Consider the following 25,123-nt stretch of genomic DNA (forward strand, 5'->3'; position numbering starts at 1 on the left):
AAATAAAAAAGTTTCTAATGCGATGATGAAAATCAAGCACAATAGACAACAACAAACATAGATAAGAGATTATCTGATAAGGATAGTAAATGCTAAAACAATTGTGTATGAAGGCCTTCACAAGTATTTGGCCCTGAAACTTTAATCTAGTGCCGTCATACCTTTACTCATGAACTGGAAGTTTGTATTAAAAATAAAACTGTACTTCTAACTACAATCACTAGAATAGTAGAATGCATCATATCATGGATCTTACGTTCTATCATTCTTTCTTGTTCTCATAGGCCTGTGGATATTCAGGATCCGGCTTATCAAAGAAGTCCAACTCTTGTTCAGTCAAGGACTCAAACGGTCCATCAAATGGTAGCAGCCTAGTTTCTGGAGTATCAAACGGCCACCCATCATATCTCGGTGCTTCATTTTCCTGACTAGCGTGGGGGGAACCTTCAACTGATGGAACTTGATTGGATGTAAGCAGTGGATATGAGTCACGGTTTCGTCTGGGACGCTTATTTTTAACCACATCGTTTGTTGCTTTCTGTCCATCAATACTTCTCGCAACATGTTCAGTGAAGGACTCAAAGGGTCCTTCAAATGGTGGCAGCCTAGTTTCTGGAGTAAAAACGGCCACCCATCTTTCCTCTTCTGCTTCTCAACAATGGAAGTACTCCCATTCTTTCTTGCATTAGCCTTCAGAGTTTTTTTTCCCCAATTTGTATTTTTCCGTAACATTATCCTGATCCTTCTCAACCCCATGAATCACCAACTCCCTGCCATATTGGCGCTCATCATCAGATCCGTCCTCTTTCTCATACTTAAGGAACACGGGCAACCCATTCTAATCACTAGTTTTAAGAACATATGGTATTCCATCTGGCTTAGCCTGAGCCAAGAAAGTCATATAATCCCGGTCACCTTCAACATCACTACCACTAGGGCTATCCCCGTCATAGGCATCATCTTGATCCACAAGAACACATTTTTCCAATGCTTTACGATCCCTAAACCCAGTATCTTCATTTTCACCTTCAACGGATGGAAGTTGATGAGAGGAAGGAAGATCCCATGCATGATGGTGATGGTTGACACTAATATCATCATTGTATATGCCAGAAAGAGGAGGAACCATAGTCTGCTCATCATGTTCAAGTTCTGGAGGGACCTTTTGCTCACAATGAGAAGTAAGCATAGTATTGTGCTCATGCCAATCAAAGCTGCAAATTCCAGTGGGTTCATCAAGAATTTTTTCCCTGATCACACCATTGTTAGGTTTATGTGGCCCTATAGAAGTATTTGAAGGCAGATGAGGAGGTAGCCTAGTAGGCTGAGATTTAGCATCCCGCATCGTAAAACCTTGATCAGATGCCACATTGTTTGTTGCTCTCTGTCGACTAGTAACTATACTTCTCTCAACATGTTGAGTGGGAACAATAGTTCCCTCATCATGCTGAGGCAAAGAGTATGTAACAGCTTTGTCAAAGCTCGAAATCTGATCAAGCAATTTTGAACGAACAAGAGTTGGTGCCTTGATCAGTTCCAGGTAGAGGACAGCTACGAGGCCCCTTATCATCAGTTAAGTCGTTTGTTTTCTCTAGGCCTACAAGAAGAGCATTATTTCCTGATCAGCAGCTTTACATTATCTCCATGAAAGTCGCACAGCTAATCAAGCAATTCAAAGAGTGCCTCAAAAACTACTTACCCTGAATGGTGTGGTCCGTGCTAGATAATCCATTATTTTGGACCAGCAAATTCGGTGGCTTTCTTTTCCTCTGCTGCCAGGAACTTGTCACTAGACTTGAATAACTTGCAAAATACCCACTTTTACAACATGTTTAAATTAGTACCAGAAAAGACGATCTATATTTAATCTTCATTAGAAAGGCAGAAGCTAAAAACGCAATCTTAAATTAGTTTCTTTGCCCACATTATTGTTGCGAGCACAATATGTTCAATTATAATTTAAAAACATAGTAATTATGGAACCAGACTTCATATGAAAGAAACGCTATGTAATTTTAACATGATACATCAATTGAAGTTCATCTAATTCTAGTTTCTTCTACTTTGTGTGCTGTCCGTAAGAAACCATAGAGTTGCAGCCTATCTAAGGCACTAAGGGCTCGTTTGGTACTAGGGATAAGAGACAAAAAGTAATCCTGAGATAACTTGTTTCCCAACCAAACGACCCCTAAAAGTGTCGGATGCTGCATCTGTTATTGCTACAGTTTTCTACAATAATTAGTTGTTTAGTTATAGAGGAATCTATTAGTTGATTTAGTAGGATATTCAGTTTCTTAGTTTTAGTAAGAGTTTAATACTTTAGCGGTAAGAGGAGTCTATTACTTTAATTATGTGCCTATATAAAGGCCTATAATTAATGGAATTTATATGAGACAATTTTCATTCATATTTTCTACCTTCCTACTTGCATCTGTCTCCAAAATATCATAACAAAAAGTATGTTGGTTCAAAGAAGGATAAAAAAACAGCAGGAAGGAGGGAACTCTTAATTTACTTCACCAAGAGAAGCATTTACCACTCATTAAGTTGTTTCATTCAAAGTTCTAGACATATAAAAAAAAATATATCACTTTGGGGAAAATAGGTGGTGCCCGTTGTTTGCCTGCTCGACTTTTACTTTTTCTAGTTTTACAGAATGACGGATATAATTGCACTCTTTTCTTCACCCTAACAGTTGTATATGCTAGCCAAAATCCAATACTAGTCTTATTAAGTGCGGACATCAAGCTTGCAACATCATTATGTATACCTAAATTCCCAACTCTTACAAATAATTATGTCCAATTTAGAATAAGTTTAACATGGTACCTGCATGTCATCAGTAGTAGTACCAGCTCTTACATCTCTGCTCCTATCAAGTATCCATGCATTAGCCATTCAGTCCTCTTCTCATGCTTCCCCTCAATGAAGTTTAGTGTCCTTCGGTATCCAATCAGCGTATCATCCTTGTGGATGAGAGGACTGTTCCACAAGGTTCCCTGTATCCATCATTGTTCGAGCTGTTACATTGACCTCCCTCTGTATACTTGTTGCTTGCTGGGCTCAGAAAATACCATTCTTTCGCTTCACAAGGATCGTGCATCTCTGTCAAAATGAAACCAGTTTTTTTCACGAAGTGTGAGATCTATAAACCAAAAGCAAGGCAGCAACACTAATAAGATTGGGAAATAAAATTTCTCTTCATGCCTACTACAAGAGACAACAGCACCGAGCTTCTCGGTCTACCACATCCAAATGTGGGCAGACAATAACAGATAACGACTAAAAGAAGTAGACATGGATATTTATCAGAAACATGAAAAAGAGATGAAATCATTGTCGGTAAGAAGCTTTGGGATTTCCAATTACAGCTAATAGAATAAATTAATATTCAGAATCTAAAATTTACTTAGGAACTCAGACAAGCATACAATAACTAGATCTCCAATTATGCATTTTCTTCATTGCTACAAATGGATCCTCTTTACGTGATACATCATGCATTGTTGTATTCTAGGAATTCGGAGAAAAGGTAGTGTTTCCAAATGTTTACATATTAAAGTGAAACAATCTAATAACTGAAGTTGCTCAGATTTTTCAGAAAGCTGCTCATCGTATGAAACCAAGCCTTCGGGTGTGTTCAGTATGAGGAAAACATTTCCCCGTGTATTCGGTATGGAGGAAAACAAACGTTTTCCAATTTTTTGATGTTCGATTGGTCAAAATTTTTGGAAAATATTTTCTTTAGGAAAATAAGTCCCTTAAAAAATGAGAAAAATGACTTCTCTAATGGAAATAGGGAAAACAAGTCCCACAAGTGGCATTCCATATTAATTGTCTCCTCCACATTCGAACGCACCACATCTTCACCCATCTCCTACTTCCCAGCCCATTCACCCCCACACCACCCCCACCACCCCCCACCACCCAACCCCTGAATTTTCTATTTCATATATTTTATCTTATAAGATATTATAAAAAATGAGAATTTTTTCTTTAACCCCCCACCACACCCTATTTAATTCTCCCCCAACATCTGAACGCACCACATCTTCACCCATCTCCTACACCCCAGCCCATTCACCCCCACCCAACCCCCGAATTTTCTATTTCATATATTTTATCTTATAGAAGGGGAACCTTAGCGTAACTGGTAAAGTTGCTGCCATGTGACCAGGAGGTCACGGGTTCGAGCCGTGGAAACAGCCTCTTGCAAAAATGCAAGGTAAGGCTGCGTACAATAGACCCTTGTGGTCCGGCCCTTTCCCGGACCCCGCGCATAGCGGGAGCTTAGTGCACCAGGCTGCCCTTTATATATTTTATCTTATAGGACGACATAAAAAAAGCGAATTTTTTCTTTACCCCACCCCACCCTATTTAATTGTCTCCCCCAACATTCGAACGCACCACATCTTCACCCATCTCCTACACCCCAACCTAACCCCCAAATTTTCTATTTCATATATTTTATCTTATAAGATATTATAAAAAATGAGAATTTTTTCTTTACCCCCCCCCCCCCCCCTCCACAAAAAAAAAAACCCTCCAAATTTTCTATTTCATATTTTATTTTTCTTATATAAGAAATTATAAAAAAAAATGAGAATACTTTCTTACCCCCACCCCTCGAATTTTCTATTTCATATATATATATATATATATTATATTTTACTTTTATGAAGAAAATTATAAAAAATGAGATTTTTTTTTAATAATAAATGGGAGATTTATTCTTCTCCCGGGGTGGTGGGTGGGTATTTCCATGGAAAACATTTTCCTCTATACCGAACACACCCTTCATCAGGCACTTTCACTTAAAGCAGAAGCATGATAGCAGAGCATGTTTGATACCGCGAATCACAAATTAAATTGGAAAACACCTTTCACATGATAAACATACAGGATAAAAAAGATATCGACCAGAAACCAACCACCACTTCCTGTTTCGGCGATGACTTCAATGTCCATATAATTCTCGTTCATATCCGTAGTGCCATCCTGTTTCCCATTTTCTTCCATTTTTGCACCCTGGTCACATAAATAAGATCAATAGCAAGATGAATGGCTTCTCAATTTTTGGTATAACAAAAGCGATAGGACAAAAAGTAAGTGACAAAAAGAATTAAACAAACCAACTTCTGAGTTGTCGTGGAGGTTTGTCACTTCTAAGATTTTTTTTTAACGTTGTCCTTTATTGAACCTTGGAGGTAAACTTTTATAAATATCCCGAAGAAAAAGATGGTACCAGAGATCCTTCAAAAATTGGAAAGAAATTTAAAACGACAAGATTTTTTATTATTCCCCCCCCCCCCCCCCACCCAAACCTAAGTTGCTCGGACTCGGGTTCGGGAATCCGATATGGTTGCGAATTCGAGTGTCAGATTCGGAAAAATCTAAATTTTAAAATTCGGGAGTGCGGATCCAGGTATGGATATGGGTGTGGGGTTTCGGCTAAGAAAATTTAAATTTATAAAAATAAAGCTATACAGAACACGACCCATTGAATTCTTAGTTTCTCTTTGTTTGGCATGAAACATGAAGCAACAAATATGAGACAAAAGGACTATAATATTGAAGGCATGCCATTTCCATGTCTTAAATCTGTTTTATCTTTAATTTTGAGAAATCAAAATTTCAATTCCCCCCCCCCCCCCTCCCCCCCCAAATTTCTCCATGGACTTCGGTTATCTGAAGTTGATTGACTGAATCTGAGACGTATCCTGCACCTGTCCCAGTCTCGTGCCGAGTTGGGTTCGGCATAAAAAACGAAGAGTCTACACAACTTAGCCCCAAATGGTTGACTAAGGATTGATTCTTCAGTGGCTATTAAGCCGAGATAATGAGTTAGTAAATCAATATTACTAGTCCTAAATGGCTTACTTATAACAAAATTTATTTTTAATACAAATTCCATTCCACGTGTCGAGAATTTACAGCTCCTCCTCTAGTAACAACAGTTATCTTCTCTTTGTTACCACCTAGTGAAGTCATCCGCGCTTCGCGCAGTCATGAAAAGTCGGAGTGTATTTATGAAATAATCCATTTCTATTAACAAAATATTACAACAAATACAGACAAATCAAAGTTTAAAATGCACGTCTAATAATCATAATCTTAAGAATTAAAAAGACTCATAATAATTGTAGGAATAAAAAATTTAATCTTTTAGGCAAGGAACCTAATAGAGTGTATTCATGCTAGTTAATAATGGTCAAGAGAACTTTAGATTATGATTCACGGTACTCTTCAAAATATGAATGATAATCACCAAATTCCAATTTATTTTTCCCAGATTTGTTTTTTCCAGAAGTTGATAAGATCTCTTAATCTCTAACTTATTCATTAGTTTGAAGAATTTGATTTAGACTTCTATATTGAATTAATGTTCCCTCTCGGAAAGACAGAGACTATACATAGCAACATTGTTATCCTTACGTCGATTACCAGAACTCTTCTCTACTCCTTTACTCTCCATTGCTGGTTGTTGCCTCCGTAAGAAACTATTGCTGGCTGTTGCCTCCGTAAAAAACTAACCCCTGTGCCATTTGAAAAGCCAACGCAGGTTAGTACACGAAGAAAGAATTTGTTTACATCATGCGTCATAGTTAGAGAAAAAAATGGAGAAGATATAGATCATCATAGAAATATAAGATAATTGCATATCTATTAGAAGCCAAACCCAATACATGTACAAAAAAATAAAGTACCAATATATTTCAGTCCAAATATTTTTGTTAAAGAAAAATGCTCACACAAGGAAATAATGAGAACCTAAAAGACGAAACAACATAGAAAAGGAAACAATGATATGATACTCAAAGATCAGTCAGCAACTACACAAACATACAGATTCAACTTTATCGCGATACTAATATTTTTGCGCTCCAAATTTACCTTATTATTCTGGATTCTTTCCCCTCTTGGGCAAGGGAGAAGAGCATGTCTTTTGTTCTCCAAATTTTAAATGAGACTACAACGTAGATGCACAATTTTACTCCTTTGTCATTCTCTGCGTCCTTACAAAACTACCTATTTATGTGTTATGAAGCCATGGAAACAGATGAAGATTTTGTATAAATGACCGTTTTCCTGGAATATGGAAGGTTGCCAAAACGGTTGTTCATTAAAGTCTCCTATGTTAATGCATTAGAACCATAATGTCTTTTATCTCCTACCTTTAACAAATTACTACACACAAATAAAAAAAGAATTTAATAGGAAAAAGGTCAAAAAATTGAGAAAAAAGATAAATGTGAATGCTGGTCATACAGAAGTGTCACATCACCTTGTATATGCTTAGCTTTATATTATATATAGATAGATATAGATTTGGTACCATTTCCGGTAAAGACTTATATTTTCAAATTGGGATGGACAGGAATTTATGTTTTGACTACTATTTTCTTCCCTGGTTTACTTTAACAATTTTTTTTTCTAATAATATTGTACTCCCTCTGTTTCAATTTGTTCATCTTAATTTGACTCGGCTCGGGGTTTAAGAAAATAATGAAGACTTTTGAATCTTTAGTCTTAAATTAAAGATGTGTGTAATGTCCCAAATGCACTTTGAATCTTGTGATCTTAAATATGTCATGTAGGATGTTGAGTGTAAAGAGTTACTCCCTTTGTCCCAATTTATGTAACACCTTTCGCATTTCGAGATTCAAACTAGTTTTTCTTTGACCACGATTTTTTCATATATCTTTAAATATTTTGAATTGTTAAATTATTGTGACTTATAATACTTTTTACATAGTTTTCATATATGTAAATTTATCTCAAAAAACTTAAACATTCTTTATGTGAAAACATGGTCAAAATTAACAGATTTGACTCTCGAAATTCGAGTAGTGCCGCATAAACTGGGACAGAAGGAGTACTAAATATAGAAAGTGACATTCTTTTTTAAACAGACTAAAAAGAAAAGTAAGACAAACAAATTGAAACGGAGAAAGCATGTAAGATATATATATATACTAGTCTCTCAGCACGTGCTTTGTGCGTGTATCCCATATGAAATGAATTATACAATTTTAAAAAATCACATAAATACTAGTAAGCACTATGAGTTTCCAAAATGAGTAGTGTCGATCCTATTCCGCTAAGTCAATAAAGAAAAAGATCTTGTCCCATGAAAGGCCTCCAATGCCTTAAACAAACTAAAAAGAAAAGTAAGACAAACAAATTGAAACGGAGGAAGCATGTAAGATATATATATATATATATATACTAGTCTCTCAGCACGTGCTTTGTGCGTGTATCCCATATGAAATGAATTATACAATTTAAAAAAATCACATAAATACTTGTAAGCACTATCAGTCTCCAAAATGATTAGTGTCGATCCTATTCCGCTAAGTCGATAAAGAAAAAGATCTTGTCCCATGAAAGGCCTCAAATGCCTTACTGTAATTTCGTGTTTGACTCAGATATCTTTAGGGAATGCTTCTTTACGGTTCAATTGGCTCTCAATAGATCTGAACAAAAAATATTGTACCTTTTCATTTAGCCGACGAAAAACTATTCTTAAGATGACTAGTAGATACAATTAACAACATACTCAGTGTAATCCCACAAAGTGAGGGTACAGACCAGTAGATAATGTCTTAAGCTCCAGATTTATCCTTTGATGACTTTTAGTACACAAAATACGGAATATAATAACAAAGACCAATGGCATTACAAATAGCAGGGACCGTAAAAATCCAAAAAATGTTGATAAAGTCGAATATGACCATGACTAGAATAGAACCAATATATACAGCAGAGTTCATTAAATGCAGTAATCTTATTACTCATAGAAAATTCATAAAAAGTAATAATGAAAAATGAACACCCCTCATAAATTTCCTACTTTTCTTCATTGTTTCTTCTAAAGATGAGGGTTATACATACTACTATTTCATAAATCCACCAAAAATTACATCTGCTTTGCACGAATTTAAATATAGTAGCTATAAACAAACTGTAACAAAAAATAAACAACCCTTATTACTAAAGCCAACTGTTATCTGGCAATCAAGACCAATAATAGAAAAGTATAAAACTCATGGCGACTCTCGGTCAGTTCCTTATCTTTTTTTGGCAATTATTACAATGTTACAAATCCGATAAAATTAAATGTCAAGAAATGTTAAAGAAAACATTGCTAAAACTTAACTGGATTCATGTTACGCGTGTACGAAATGCCAATCAGCGGTAAGCTCCTATTTTCAATATGAAATGCAAATCAGCCCAAAAACCTTAAAGTGAAGAAGGTGATAAAATGTCAACATTGAAGGGCTTTCCCATTTAAATGCACATTAATGATAAAGTTTATTACCTTGAAAATTGGAAAACTCCAATAACTACTCATTACTCACACAAAGACTAATTAGAGTCATAGAGCCTCTAACACCCGATCCACTCAAATATGATTTGCTAGTAAAGCAACATTTTAACAGAGAATCGAGGTTCAGAATTCACCCTCGCCGACATCCACTCAGTAAGGCAATAACTTTTCCTTTGGTGCAGCACTTCATAAATAGACTGTAAACTCAATGGACTTTTCCTCATTCATCAATTCTACATCTTCTAAACACATCATTCCAAGTTCCAATTGACATGAGGAGTGATTATGGATGAGGTTAGCAACTGATTTTTCACTGCACTTAAAGGCGTATTACCCAACAAAGGAAATATCTACTACATTTCAAATGCCTCCAGGGTTCCAGATACGCAGCGGATAGTAACATCGTAAGAATTTCAACCTACTTGAGACAATGCGTGATACGATATATGCTAGGAAGGACACTTATATGTTTTCTAAGCTGTTCAATCTAGAAGATCACTGTAACAGGTTTCTCGGCAGACATATGTATAACGTTTGAGTTGAAGTTAATCAAAACGAGTATATGAAGTCAAAGTTGAAAAAAGCTTCTCAAAGTTGAATATTGTACAGACATGAACTTGACTTGGAAAAAAAGTTGTGAAAGTTGAAGACCTTTGCGAACCAATATTTCACTTGAAATACCTTCAAACAAGTATTCAATATTTCAGTTGAAATTCAAAATATAGAACTCTAAAAGAGAACAACTGTAGGAGTTGACAGGAAGAAATATAAAAGAGACTCAACTTAAATGGTCAACTCAATTAAGCACCTAATCCAAGAAAACTCATTGTTGGAGAGATAAAGTCTTGTCACTAGTTAAGCACTATACAATCGATCGTTAAGCAAATTGTTATTGTTACTTAAATGATGAAGCAGAAAGATGATTTAAAAGCAGCTGGAATATTGAAGATATACTTTGCCGGTACCAATGAGAAAGAACCATGATCCTCCCCAATGAATCTATTTACAAATTAGATCAAGGGGTAGGAAAATCGCAAACATCTTCTCTTTTTCGTATTTAATTAAAAGCTGAGATGAATAAATATTTCTACGTTTATGCAATGAACCTGTTTTTCCCCGATTAATAGTTTTAAGAAATGACCATCTAAGATTAAATAGTGCAAACCTAGTCATTTCTAACTTCAGTATAAATTCTTCCCTTATTATGCAACCAGGAAAGCAGAGGAAGTGTTTTACTTTAACTAATAGTCTTTTCACAGGTATGATCAAACTTAATACAATTTCACCAAATAAAAAATAAAAAAAAGACAAAAAAGAGCTGGTAACTTAATTATGTGCTTGGTCTGATTATATTCATCTTCTTATGGTTGTAACACAGTTGTAATCTGGTCAGGCATACTGTAAAATTAGAATATCCAAATCCAACATAAAAACCAAGCCTTCTTAAACAAAATCAATTTTCTCCCAAACTACATATATGGTACTCTATAATCAAAGAAAGAAAAAAACACTCATGATAATATATGCATGAGCCATAAAAGAGAGTATGCATTATTATCATTTCAAAACAAAGTAGTATTAACACTAAAAGAAGAGTAAAGATTGTAACTTTACCAGAAACAAGCAGCCAAGAATTGTTTGAGTTGAAATTTGCAATTCCTTTGTATACCCTCAACCATTTTCTGTTGTAATAGTGAACAATTTGCTCTTTGGCACTAAAATAAAGAACCCATCTTTGTCATGATATTCTTCAGCTCCTTAGAAAAATAGAATTAGAAATTAAAAAAAAAATGGCTTCTTGACAGAATTGTGTTGTCATATTTGATTAATTTTGACAGAAAAGGTTAGCTCATGAAAACTAGGATGATTCTTGATTCAATTTGGTTTTTAAGATGTTTGGTCATGAAAACTGGGATGGTTTTTAAAAGTGGGTATTTTGCAAGTTATTCAAGTTGAGTGACAAGTTCCTAGCAGCAGAGGAGAAGGAAGCCACCGAATTTGCTGGTCCAAATGATGAGATTTCTAGCACGGACCACACCATTCAAGGTAATTAGTTTTTGAGGCACTCTTTGAATTGCTTGATCAGCGTGACTTTGATGGAGATAATGTAAAGCTGCAGATCAGGAAATAATGCTCTTCTTGTAGGCCCAGAGAAAACAAACGACTTAGCTGATGATAAGGGGCCTCGTAGCTGTCCTCTGCCTTGGAACTGATCAAGGCATCAACTCTTGTTCAAAATTGCTTGATCAGATTTCGAGCTTTGACAAAGCTGTTACATACTCTTTGCCTCGGCATGACGAGGGAACTATTGTTCCCACTCAACATGTTGAGAGAAGTACAATTACTGGTCAACAGAAAGAAACAAACAATGTGGCATCTGATCAAGGCTTTAGGATGACGAATGCAAAATCTCAGCCTACTAGGCTTCCTCCTCGTCTGCCTCAAAATACTTCTACAGGGCCACATAAACCTAAAAATAGTGTGATAAGGGAAAAAATTCTTGATGAGCCCACTGGAATTTGCAGCTTTGATTGGCATGAGCACAGTACAATGCTTACTTCTCACGGTCAGCAAAAGGTCCCTCCTGAACTTGAACATGATGAGCAGAATATGGTCCCTCCTCTTTCAGGCATACAGAATGATGAGATTAGTGTCAACCGTCACCATCATGCATGGGATCTTCCTTCCTCTTATCCACTTCCATCCGTTGAAAGTGAAAATGAAGATACTGGGATTAGGGATCGTAATGCATTGGAAAGATGTGTTCTTGTGGATCAAGATTATGCCTATGATGGGGATAGCCCTAGTGGTAGTGATGTTGAAGCAGACCCACATTATATGACTTTCTTGGCTAACGCTACGCCAAATGGAACATCATATGTTCTTAAAACTAGTGATCAGGATGGGTTGCTCGTGTTCCTTAAGTATGAGAAAGAGGACGGAACTGATGATGAGCACCAATATGATAGGGAGTTAGAGATTCATGGAGTTGAAAAGGATCAGGATAATGTTACGGAAAAATACAAATTGAGAAAAAAACTGTAAAGACTAATGCGAGAAAGAATGGGAGCACTTCCATTGTTGAGAAGCAGAAGATGAAAGATGGGTGGCCGTTCGATACTCCAGAAAATAGGCTGCCACCATTTGAAGGAACCTTTGAGTCCTTCACTGAACATATTGCGAGAAGTACAGTTACTGATGGACAGAAAGCAACAAACGATGTGGTTAAAAATAAGCGTCCCACACGTAACCGTGATTCATATCCACTCCTTACATCTGATCAAGTTCCATCAGTTGAAGGTTCACCCCACGCTAGTCATGAAAATGAAGCAGCGAGATATGATGGGTGGCTGTTTGATACTCCAGAAACTAGGCTGCTACCATTTGATGGGCCGTTTGAGTCCTTGACTGAATAAGAGTTAGCCTTCTTTAATAAGCCGGATCCTGAATATCCACAGGCCTATGAGAACAGGAAGAATGATCGAACGTAAGAACCATGATATGGTACAATCTACTATTCTAGTGGTTCTAGTTAGAATAACATTTTAATTTAGAATTACAGTTTAATTTTTAATACAAACTTCCAGTTCATGATTAAAGGTATGAGGCACTAGATTAAAGTTTCAGGGCCAAATACTTGTGAAGGACTTCATACACAATTGTTTTAGCATTTACTATCTTTATCAGATAATCTATTACTCCCTCCGTCCCAATTTATGTGACACCATTTTAAATTAGAATATCCAAATCCAACATAAAAACCAACCCTTGTTAAACAAAATCTTTTTTCTCCAAAACTGCAAAAATTGTACTCTATACTTAAAGAAAAAATATCACTCATGATGATATATGCACAATCCATAAAAGAGAGTATGCGTTTACATCGTTTTAAACTCAAAGAAAATTCAAACAAACTAGTACTATTAACACAAGAGAGGAGTGAAGATTGAGGGTTTACCAGAAAAAAATAGAAAGGTTTGTTTTTCAATTTCTATAGCAATACCTTGCTGCTTAGAAAATTAGAATGAGAAAGAAAAAAAATGGACTCTTGGAAGAAAGGTTAATTCATGAAAACTGGGATGATTCTTTATTCAATGTTATAGAGTTTTGTCCCTTTAAACAACTTTGTCAAAAAGTAAACGGAAAAGGCGTAAGTGGGATACACTTTACTTTTACCGGAGTCCTATTAGCCTTAGACTTTTTTTCACTTATTTCTTTGCACGATGTAGATCCAAACCCCAGTTACAATAGATTTGTTGTATACTTATCACTTTAATTATTATTTTTTCTTGTTTCTTCTTCGTTCTTTTTGCTCTCCTTTGACTAATAGCAAAAATGGAAGTGATTTTGTGAAATGGATAGCGGCTATAAAATTTTCCAGTATTGAAGAATGACTGAGTTTTGGTGATTAGAAGAGGTGTGTTTGGGTGAAACAGGGATGCTAGGAACGGTGATTTACGGATCCGCCGGAGAGGGTGATAATCGAAAATGAAGAAAGATCGAATTCACCATTTTTGAACCTTGAAAAAGCTTGAAGAACAAAAAAAATTGAGTTTGTCGACATTTTTGGTTTTGGCCAAATTGATTATTGCGGTTGTGAAATTCTAGTTGAATTTGCCCCTATGAAATTTAATTGCATAGCTACCCATTCCGAAGAAAATTTTTACCCGAATACCCCACTTGAATATTGATCAAGCTTTGCTGTTCTTCTTTCTTTTTCTTAAAGTAGTATCCAAAATGCAAATATCGTTCACATTGTGAGAGGAAATTTGACAAGTGCCACACATGCAAAATAGTATTATATTTATAGAAAGAAATGTATTGCATGCTTGCCATTTGTCATTTTCCTCGAACTACAAACCATTCAGTTTCACATTTAAACATTACACTTTTGATCTATGGACCCAGCAACCTAAAAGTTTAATTTCATGTAAAACAAACAATCATATATCTGAATGAAAACAAAAAAATAATACATTGGTTTCTTTAGTTAAAGTGGATAAAAATAATAGATACTTAGAAATTTAATTGTAAAGAACATAAAACAAAATACATAATGCTTATTAAATTTCATTTTAATTTTAAGTGTAAAAGAATGTTTTTCACGAATAGAACAAATTGATTTTTTTTTTTGTTGAAAATAGTTGATAAATTATCATCAATACTGTTTGGCTGATTTTTATTCTCACTAAAGTTACTTATTTTTATCAAATAGCCGATCGAATTTAGTATTTATTTTTTAATTGATACACAAAAATTATACACTAATTAAATATGATTTTGTCCAAGATACTTACTAGCAGATTACAGGAGGTGATGGACGGATTGATTGATAAGTGCCAAGCAGCTTTTGTTCCTACGAGATTGATCTATAACAATATAATAATGAGTCAGGAACTGGTGAAAGGCTACGAAAGAAAGGGGTTATCACCAAGATGTATGATTAAACTAGATAAGCAGAAAGCATACGATTATGTGGAATGGAGTTTTTTGGAACATGTGCTAATTGGTATGAATTCCCCCGTTGGTTTTATTAAATGGATAATGACATGTGTGACTACAGTGTCATAATCTAATCTTATCAATGCAGCTCCCAGTGCACCCTTTCCAGCTAAGAAAGGACTAAGCAAGGAGATCCACTATCTCTGTTCCTGTTTGTTATTGCAATGGATTATTTGAGCAGGCAACTGAGGCAATTACAACACATCCCAAACTTCAATTACCACCCTAGATGTGAAAAACTGCAACTAGTACAATTGGGGTTTTCAAATGATCTATTTCTATTCTCCAGGGGGATTTGGGTCTGTTTAGTTGATGTATAGAATGTTCCAGGAGTTTTCAAGTGTCTCTGGTCTTATCGAAAATAAAGACAAAAGTTCTCTATATATATTTTTTTGTGGGTGGAGGGGGGGTGGGGGTGTGGGTGGGTGGGTGGGATGTACCTAATGATGGTCAAAGGAACATACTTGATTTCTTGGGCATCCCTAAGGGTGAACTACCAATAAAGTCTCTTGGAGTCTCACTTGTACTAAAAGAATATCCATAGTTCAATATCAGCCTCTACTTGATAAGATGCTGGGAAGGATTACTTCTTGATCTACCAAATTTCTGTCTTACTCTGGTAGAATGCAATTGCAAAAGAGTGTCCTCTTCTCCATACAAGGCTACTGGTCCCAGTTGTTTGTGATGCCACAGGAAGTGGTTCACATGATTGAAGAAATTTGTAGAAATTTTTCATGGACATGTGGTGTAGATATTTCAGAAAAGGCTCTTCTAGCATAGGAAAAACTGTGATGCCCAAAAGAAGCTGGGGGGGGGGGGGGGGGGGTGTCTTGGATAATACAATATGGAAAAGAGCAGCCATAACCAAGTTGCTATAGAATCTACACAAGAATGATAAGCTATGGGTTTAATGCATGCACACATACTATGGGAAATATAAGAATTTGTGGGAACAAGAAGTAAAACAGGATCATGGATGATCAGGAAAATTCTTAAAGCTAGAAAATATCTAGAAGCAGTGGGTATAAGACTAGATGAATTCATTGTTATGCCTAGTTACTCTATAAAACAATGTATCAGAAGTTAAAAGGCGAATTTCCAAAAGTGTACTAGTGGAGATTATTTTGTCACAATGATGGACTCCCTAGATGGCTATTCATTTTCAATCTTGTTACCCATGGTAGACTGACCACTAGAGATAGATTGAAGAAATGGCGCATGACCAATGATGCAGTGTGTCCACTGTTTGATATGAAGGATGAATCCATCAACCATCTGTTATTTGAATATGCTTATGTTGTAGGTGTATGGAAAACGTTGTTGTTATGGCAAGGAATTCATCGACAGGCTATGGCCTGGAACCATAAAATGGCTTGGGCTTGCAGTCATATCAAGGGCAGAAGACCTGGGGAGGAAATATATATAATGACTCTGGTTGGCTGTGTGTATCAAGTATCGCAAGAGAGGAACCAGTGCATTTTTTAGTCCAAGAGAAGACATGCTGATCAATTGGTGCGAGTGATAATTCAAGAGATTAGTGTCCGAGGAAGAATGAAATCGAAGCTAGCTAGAACTCAAGACAAATTAAATTTTTATTCATGAAGCAAGGAGTTTCTAAACAGTGAGGGGATTTGTGTGCTAATATCAGGTAATGTCGAGGCTATCTTGATAGATTTATAGTATGTTTTAAGGTTAGACGATGCAATTAGGACTGGGAAGATGTCCAGATATCCCAGAGTTTTCTTTTCGTTTATTTTGCTATTTTCTTGAGTTGTAACTGACACACTTTTGGTAATAAAAGTTACTTTATTTACCAAAAAAATATGATTTGATACATATTATACATGGATTATACATATATTATATTTGCAGTTATTTTTTATTTAACGAACGAGTGAATAGCTATTGAGTTAATCCTTACTCAATTTCAGATCTTTACACAAATATATATACTCATATCTTTTTGCTTTATCACATGTGATATTATTTCAAAGGAATGAACTTGTTCTCTATGATACCTTATCAGTATATGATATTATCACTCCCTAAAATTCGACCCTGACGTGACAAACATCCGATGCTATGAACAACACCGAAAGCACCTGATAAAACCAATAAACGTCTATACTTCATCATAAATCATTAGCATTAATTAGAATTAATCTTAATTAGAATTAATCTAAGGGACAGACATAAAAACGCCCATACTGAGACAATTTAGCGGAAGTCTTATAAATAATATAAATAAGGCAGAATAGATCGGGACCCCCCTGAACTTGTCGATTTTTATTCAGTGTACACCTAAACTTTACGTTGGCCTAATTACCCCCCCCCCCCCCCCCCCTCAACTTGAAAATATGATAGGCACGACCCCCTTGGATGCTGAAAACCCATGGAAGTGGTCAACACGCGCTGCCACATGGATTTTTTTGTCCATGTGACATTTTTTAAAGGATAAAATATATATATTTTACTTTTTAAGTTCAACAATTATTTGAATCATCTTTTCGGCCAAATCTGTAAAAAAAAGAACTTGAAAATATTTTGACTATAATTTTTTTATTTGCCTAAAGATAATAATATTCTAATCAAGTTATTTTTATATATTTGGCCAGGAAAAGAAGAAATACACAGTAAGAACAAATAATCATAGAATTTTAAAAATTAAATCAAATAAAATATTAACCAAATATTTTATGAATTTGACCCGAAAAAAATAATGCACAGTTGAAATAAATAGTACTTGGATGAAAAGAAAAATACACAATATGTTTTTAGAAAATACACAATCTAAACTTCATTACTTTTTCTAAACCTTATTTTTATTTGGCTAAAATAAATGGAGTTTCAACTTGAAACTTTTAACTAAGTTATTTAGATTTGGATTCGAAAAAAGAAAAAAAAATACATAGCTGAAATAAATAATCATCATATCGAAAAAGAAAAAAACAAAATTGGGATAAAATATGCAATGTATATTAAGGAAAACCAATAAGAAATACAATTGGATCAAATAAATCATTATATTGATTATGTGACAATTAATAGTTGAAAAATACCCCATTTGGAAGCTGATTTTTCGATTTTTCACCCTTCCACGCGCCTAAAAGAGAGTGTATCCATGCTCTTTGCCACATCAGCGTCTAGGGGGATCGAGACTATCATATTTTCAAGTTGAGGGGGTAATAAGGCCAACATAAAGTTTAGGTGTACACTGAATAAAAATCAACAAGTTCAAGGGGGTCCCAAGCCATTCTGCCTATAAATAATCATAACGTAAAACATGGCAAATGCCCTAATGAGTCAAGCGATCACTTCAATGACTACTCACAATATTAACATATATCTATGGAGCTCCTAAGATAAATAAATGAATTGTCTAACTTCAGCATGCTGCCCGGAAACTAAAATAATAAACTGAAATAGAGGGGTGTCCCACGAACAAGCATGCAGGCTCACCAATAAATCCGAAAAGCAACAAGTTCTCCTAGTCTGTACGCGCATCACAAACCCGCTCTTCTGTGTTACCTGACACACCATAAAAAACAACAATGGTATGCGTTAGTACTAGGTACTCAGTGAGTGTCTACGGGACAATAGTTAATAATCACAATAATATAGTAAAATCAGTAAAATAGTATCAATAAAAAGCAGTTCGAAATCCAAGGATAAAGTAAGCCAGTAGCCTTAGTAAAATCACCAGTAAAAGCCAATAACACAGGAATATATCAATTTCAACTTATTATACTGTTTATCACGTTAAGTCCTTTCAATCATGAACTCAAGATCATCAACAAGCCACGCAAAGGCAATCAAAGTATAACTGTAACGACCCGTTAGGTCGTTTTGGCTATTTTGATTATTTTACCCCTATTGATTTACGAGATATTCGGATGAGAAAATGGGAATTTTGGAAGTTTATAAGTGTTTGATTGACCAAAGTCAATATCGGGGGTAAATGAGTCTTTTTGGAAGTTTGTCGATTCCATTAGGTCCGTAAGCTCGATTATGATTTGGTTGCGTAGTTGGTTCAGTTCCCGACGGACTCGGGGGTATTTTGGTCATTCGGTTGGAAATCTAGTTGTAAGGGATTTGGAGTTGACCTCGGTCAATACCAGATCAAGATGACCTCTTTTGAAAATTCCGAGCGCACAAGTGAGTTTGTAGTCGTGTTTTAAAACTCGTTTGCATATTTTGTTCATGTTCGGGAGGTCTCGGATGAGTTTCGGGTGTCAGATCGAAGTTTGGAAATTTCATGATTTTGCTGGTTCTGGTGTTTTCGCACCAGCGAGTCTAGACTGGCACCTGCGAGGCTGCACGTACACGTGGTGGGCTGCAGGTGCGAGAAAGAGGTGAGTTAGGCTTGGCACGCTTCTGTGTGAAATTGAACGTAGGGGCGAGGCCGCTTTTGCAGGAATTGGGTCGCATCTGCGGCGGGTGACTTGGTACATGGAGCTCGCACCTTCAAGGTTTGGGTCGCCAAAGCGGACCCGTAGGTGCGAGAATGGATGCACAAAAGCACTAATCACTGAACAGAACCCTATTTTATTCCCCATTTCGATATTAGACTTCCCATTCACATGTTTGGCATTTGAGAGCTCGGTTTAAGGAGATTTTACAAAATTCATCTATTGGGTAGGTTTCTAATCTCCGCAATTCAATTATATCGTGGATTTTTAAGGGTTTTTATGCTAGAGATCATGTCTAGGATTGGGGAAATAGGAGGTTTATGAATCCCAAGCTTGAAATAAGAATTTCTTCAATTGAGCATGAAATAGATGATGGATTTGGTTCATTTTTGGGACATAGACTCCGTAGATGTTGGGTAAACTAATTTTGGGTTGAAATTCCTATTTTTCCCTTTTTGGCTCGGAATCCTATTTTGGGAGACTTTTGGGTTTGGAATTAAAGTATAGCTTTATGGGAATCATTGGATTCGTATGACTTCATAGAATAATAATTTGACCTTATTGAACCCGATTTTGTAATAAAATTATGGTTTTGACCTTCGGGGTTTTGGATTGACTTTCTAGACCCGAATCTTTATAGGGCTATAAGGGTATCGATTGACTCGTATTCTTATGTATAATTCGTGTTTCAACAGATTGGGATCATTCGGAGACTTTACGAAAGGGCAAGGCTTTATTGTGACTATCAGACTCCTATTCCAGGCATGCTGATACTATGAAACTTAAACGCCATGGTTGGTTAAAATTGAACTAATAAGAGGGGACAACAGGGTAATGAAAGGAGGTTCTGCTACTTGTAAGGTGACAAGCACTTGTATCGGATACTAGTGCCATGATAAGGGTATCTATGTAATTTCCATTGTATAGCCCGGTCGAATGCCACGCTTTGGGTATTAGATGATAGCGTAGATTGATTTGTGTCTGTGATTGGGATATGAGGTCCCTTATTTACTGCTTCTATGCTTATTACCTATCTCATTGTGATTACGTGTTCTCATCACTCCTAAATACTCATTTAAAAGTGGAATAGAGCTAAAGATTGAGTCTTTATTGCTTATCTAGATTTCATATTGTTGTGCATGCCATATCCATGTTATATATTGTATCTCATGTGAATTTGAGGATACGTGTGTATAGCCCGCGGGGAAATGGTTCTGGACAGAGTGATGTTGATGATATGAGCCAGATTGGTGACAGTTAATATGAGCCTACGGGCTATGTATGATGATGTGGAAGCCTAAGAGGCTAGGAACCCAAAGGAAAATTATTCCGGGTTGGTAGGACCTCGTGAGTCCCCCATGGGTCACAATTCGTTAATTTTCGAGCGTATGTGTATCGGTGATGAAAAGGTCTTGCATTGCATAACATTTGCATATCATTACATTCTATTAGTTTCCTTGTTTGCATGTCTTATTTGATTGGTTGTTTGGATTGCCTTAAAAGCCTGTTGATATTTGTTAGACTTGGGGATTTAGAAGCTTCAACTAGGCTTATAACGTGAAATTGTTGTGATTATTGTGGTTATTATTACTGTTGACTAATAGCGGTTAAGTGTGGAAGTAGTAATAGTAGGCCAACTCTCGTCTCCGTTTTTGTTAGGGTCGGTCGACGATGCTGTTGAGTACATGTTGTTTCTCGTACTCACGCTACACTTACTGCACCTTTTTGTGTGCAGATTCCATGCCTGGTACGAGCATCGTTCGAGACTTTGACGGTCGTTGAGGAGATCACATCGAGATTTCAGGGTGAGCTACTAGCAGATCCGTTGCATCGGACTCTCATCTATCCTTTATTTCTTGTCTTTTATTTCCGGGGTGTATTCCCAGACTTGTATTCCATTTTAGTCTGTTCTTGTGCTAGTGACACCATATTCGGGAATGGTTGTACCTTTATTTCCGTATTTTATGCTATTAAGGACATTTAAGACTTAAAATGAACTTGTATGATTTTTTTCCGCATTAATCCTAATAGACTTGTATGATTTCTTTCCGCATTAATCCTTACTTTATTTGCTTTAATTTGGGTTGTGGATGGCTTACTGACTCGGGTAAGTTAGTGCCTTCACAGCTCCATAAATTGGGTCGTGACAATAACACACACTACTACAAAAAGGTCCTTTAGTGGCAATTATTTAGCGGCAATACTGCAATAGCCACTAATTTATCCTTTAATTTGAACTACTAGCGACAAATAAGCATTAGCCAGCAAAGATAATCCTTTTACCGACAATAAGAATAATTTTCCCCAAAAAATTACTAATTGAAAGCAATTTTAATAATTTTATCTTCCCTCCAATTATTTTCCCCAATAATTAACATTCCCTCCAAACTATCCAAAAAAATATAAAATAATAAAACTTTCCCTCCGATTCTTTTTCACGCTTTAGCATCACAAAAAACTTGAAGCCGCTACCAGATCTTGACGCTACTGCCGCCGGAAGGATTTCAACCAGGTAAGCATTATTGAACCCATGTCTTCTCTTAAGAGTACCTAAAAACAAAGGATTGAAAACCAACTAAAGTACGACAACATAAAAAAGTCAAAATCGAACCAGAAACTGAGATCCCTCCCATTGAAAACCCTAAATTATGACAATCAATCTATCAAAAGAACACCCCGAACTGAAGAATTAGGAATAAACCCACATATTTTTTTGACAAAACAACGAGAAACAAGAAGAAACTGAAAACCCACATCTTCTTGTCGTTGTTTGTTCTTGTGGATCCATGGTGTGATTGCACATATCACTTGTCTATTTGTTGTAAGTTACTGTCTGGTCCTTTAAAAGATTATTTTGCCTTTGGCTCTAATTTATTCATTTAACTCTTGTCATGAATTTCTTAACTAAGTCTAGTAATATAGAGATGGGAATTAGCTCAGCGGTTAAGTGGTTCGTTGGCTAACATATGTCGTGTGTTCGAAGGTTAAAAGATACGATCTCGTTATCAGTTCTTCAATTATTATTCACAATTCATCATGATTTGGATAGGTTTTTTTTTTTTTAAAAAATAATAATAATAATAATCATGATTTTGGCTAGATTTGGGTTTGAATGCCCTTAACTTTTGATTCAGATCTATTATGGATGAGCAAGCATATAGTGCATTGTCTTTGGGGGGCACACATTTGATATGCAGATTAGCAATGCAATGTTGGGTTTTTCAAGAAACCATGTTGGATCTGATGATCTGTGCTTCTATTTTTTTATTTCATTTTTTTGATGTTTTTAAAAAAATGTATATTGAGAATTTGTATAGCCTACTCGATTAGTTTGTGATTTGTGTTGTAAGTGGGTTGATTGTATACATCCCTTTTCTTCTGTCTATCCCTCTCTCTCACCCTTCATACATAAGTAAATGTAATGATAAAGAAAAATTACACTTACAACTTTGAAAATTTGCACATACACTCCCGAATTGGAAGTTAAGAAATTTTCTTATCGATGATGATTTTGGTTGTCGCTACTCAAGCTCTGCTGTTGTCTCAATCTTCTCTTTCATGTAGGTTTCAAGACTGTTAGGGGCACCATTCATCTCGTTCAGTTTATGGTCATTCTCGTCAAAGTAATTTGATTACCAGGTACCCAAAATTTGAATTTAAGTTGATTTGTGATTTATGGTGTTCAACTATAGCCTTCCTGTTCAAAAGGATATGCTCTCGCTTATTTCCATTTCAATGTTTTCTTTGTTGTTTCTATGTTTCCTTTCTGAGGAGTGCGCATAGTTCTAAGTGTTTGGATTCTTTTTCTTGAATGAAGAAGGTGGAAGGTTTATCTTTAATTAAGAAGCATATTTTTTTGATTTAACAATAAATTTGCTTGTTTGTTCATTGATGGTATGCTAAGGAAGTTGGGGTTAAGTTACGGTTAAAGGCAGAATAGCTCCGGTTTTAAGGTTGTATGAAGGTTTGAACATCTGAATGTCTTCAAGTCTAACCAGTATACCGTTTTTCATTACCAGTTTCTTTGGTAAGAGCTATTTTAGTAACCTAAGCATTGCAATGGTTATTTTCTTTCTCAGCCTTCTCTTTTGTTTAACAAGGTATCTGTTATGAATCAAGCTTAAAGTATCCTTCAACCTGATGTTGGTTTAAAAAATTGCCTTGTTGTAAAGTTTAAGTTTCCAGAAAAGTGGTTTGTGAAGCTTCTTTAAAATGTTTTATCTTTTACATAACAACTGAAGGTAGGAATCATGTTGAGAGGGAGTGTCCTTTGTTTCAAAAAATGGAGGGAAAGCTTCATTAACATAGTAACCTGTTAGAAGACTTCAATTTTGGATAAAATATGAATATGGAAAGCTTCTGTTTGAGTACTTGAAGCACGGAGATTTTTCTTAAAGCTAGTTGTAGCTACATATTACTGATTTTGACATGGACAATACTAGGAGTAGAATTCCGCAAGCTCCATCCAACTAATGTTTTGAGTTTTGTTTCCTATATGAATAATAATCCCTCTCCATATTTCTATGACATCGTTACTATTTGAAAAATGTTATTTTTAACTTTAATGACTGTGACAACATGTAGTACTTCTATTGCTGCATTTGAATATATAAACCTTATTTCAAAAATGGAATTTATGAAGTACTTCTATTGCCCATTATAAAATAGCTTACAAGTATCCACTAAAGTACCTAAATGCACATTTCACAAACAAGAGCTTGGTGCTTGCATGTTATAGTAAGACAAAGTAACACCTGCATAATTGTATAAATAGCTAGTATTAACTATCATGTTATATAACAGCAGCATTGAGAGTTCCTACATCCATATAGTACCACTGCATGTACATTTAGCCTCATGTGAACTGGTGTATTGTTAGTGAACTTCAATCCAGCACCAAAAAAAAAAAACAATTCTTTAGCACTGATACTCCTATGCAGATGCACCAGTTCCACCAGCAAAAATTACTTCCATCCAGTTTACCCGCCTCCTACTCATTTTTGTATGTTCTTGTTTGTGTTTGTTTTAGTAGCTTTTATTACTATTTTTAGCTTATGGTAAAGAAATGATGATTGCTGGTTTTAAGAGTCAGTTTTTGAAATTAAAAGTTCAATCTAGTGACCTCATAGCCTTATACTTTAGACATGTTAAGATCAAAAGTCAGTTGCTATTTGTTCAGCAGCTTAAAAGATTTCATAATCTGCTGCCAAAGCACTCCCTATTTAGCATTTAACAAAGGTATTTGCTATTTCTTATTCCTGTTAGGTGTGCGGTTCTGCTTTAAGAATAAAATTTATGGCTGAATCTTTTTAAATGTAATGTCTTACGAATAGGAAGATTTGAAGTATGAGCTGTAATATGTATGCAGATCATTAATATTCTTGATACTAGAAATAATATGGATGGACTCTGTTGGAAATAATTTTTTGTACTGTTGAGTTTCTTTTGTGTTAAAGAGTCAATATATGATTTCATTAAGTTAATATTTTGAACTTGCTGCTGATAGTCAAAGGTTACTCTTTACTGAAACTGTATTCCAAACTTGGCCTCTCCATATTTTGTTTCCTGGAGATATATGTGGTAGTACTATAACTAATGTGTACTTTATGACATCAACTAACTCATGACCTTTAAATATTTTCCGTGTTAGGTACTTCTGAAAAAAGAAAGGTTCGTGGCCCCACATTATAAGATGTTATTTCCGCTTTACATGATATCATCTTATAAACATTTTCTTTTGTTTTTTTAGAAGAAGTTTCTATCCCAGCATGTGGAGAAGAGTTTGTCATAAAGTCAATAGGAAAGAAATGGAGAGACTACAAATGTGATTTAAAAAGTGTTTATATGACAAAATTAATGACCAAAGATGTGTTGTTGAAGA

General features: G+C 35.5%; 1 long non-coding RNA gene across 1 annotated transcript; it reads right to left on the reverse strand.

The window, feature by feature from the left end:
* Nucleotides 1-64: 64 nt before the first annotated feature.
* LOC132615680 (uncharacterized) lies at nt 65-14,067 on the reverse strand. Its single transcript, XR_009572791.1, has 7 exons — nt 13,290-14,067; nt 10,946-12,791; nt 6,436-6,536; nt 4,932-5,028; nt 2,830-3,105; nt 1,700-1,818; nt 65-1,597 (listed from the first exon to the last, which is right to left on the reverse strand). It is a non-coding gene; the product is annotated as an uncharacterized LOC132615680 (long non-coding RNA).
* Between the last annotated feature and the right edge of the window lie 11,056 nt (nt 14,068-25,123).

The sequence above is a fragment of the Lycium barbarum genome, chromosome 10 (genome assembly GCF_019175385.1).
Source record: "Lycium barbarum isolate Lr01 chromosome 10, ASM1917538v2, whole genome shotgun sequence".
In the NCBI taxonomy this organism is placed as follows: domain Eukaryota; kingdom Viridiplantae; phylum Streptophyta; class Magnoliopsida; order Solanales; family Solanaceae; genus Lycium; species Lycium barbarum.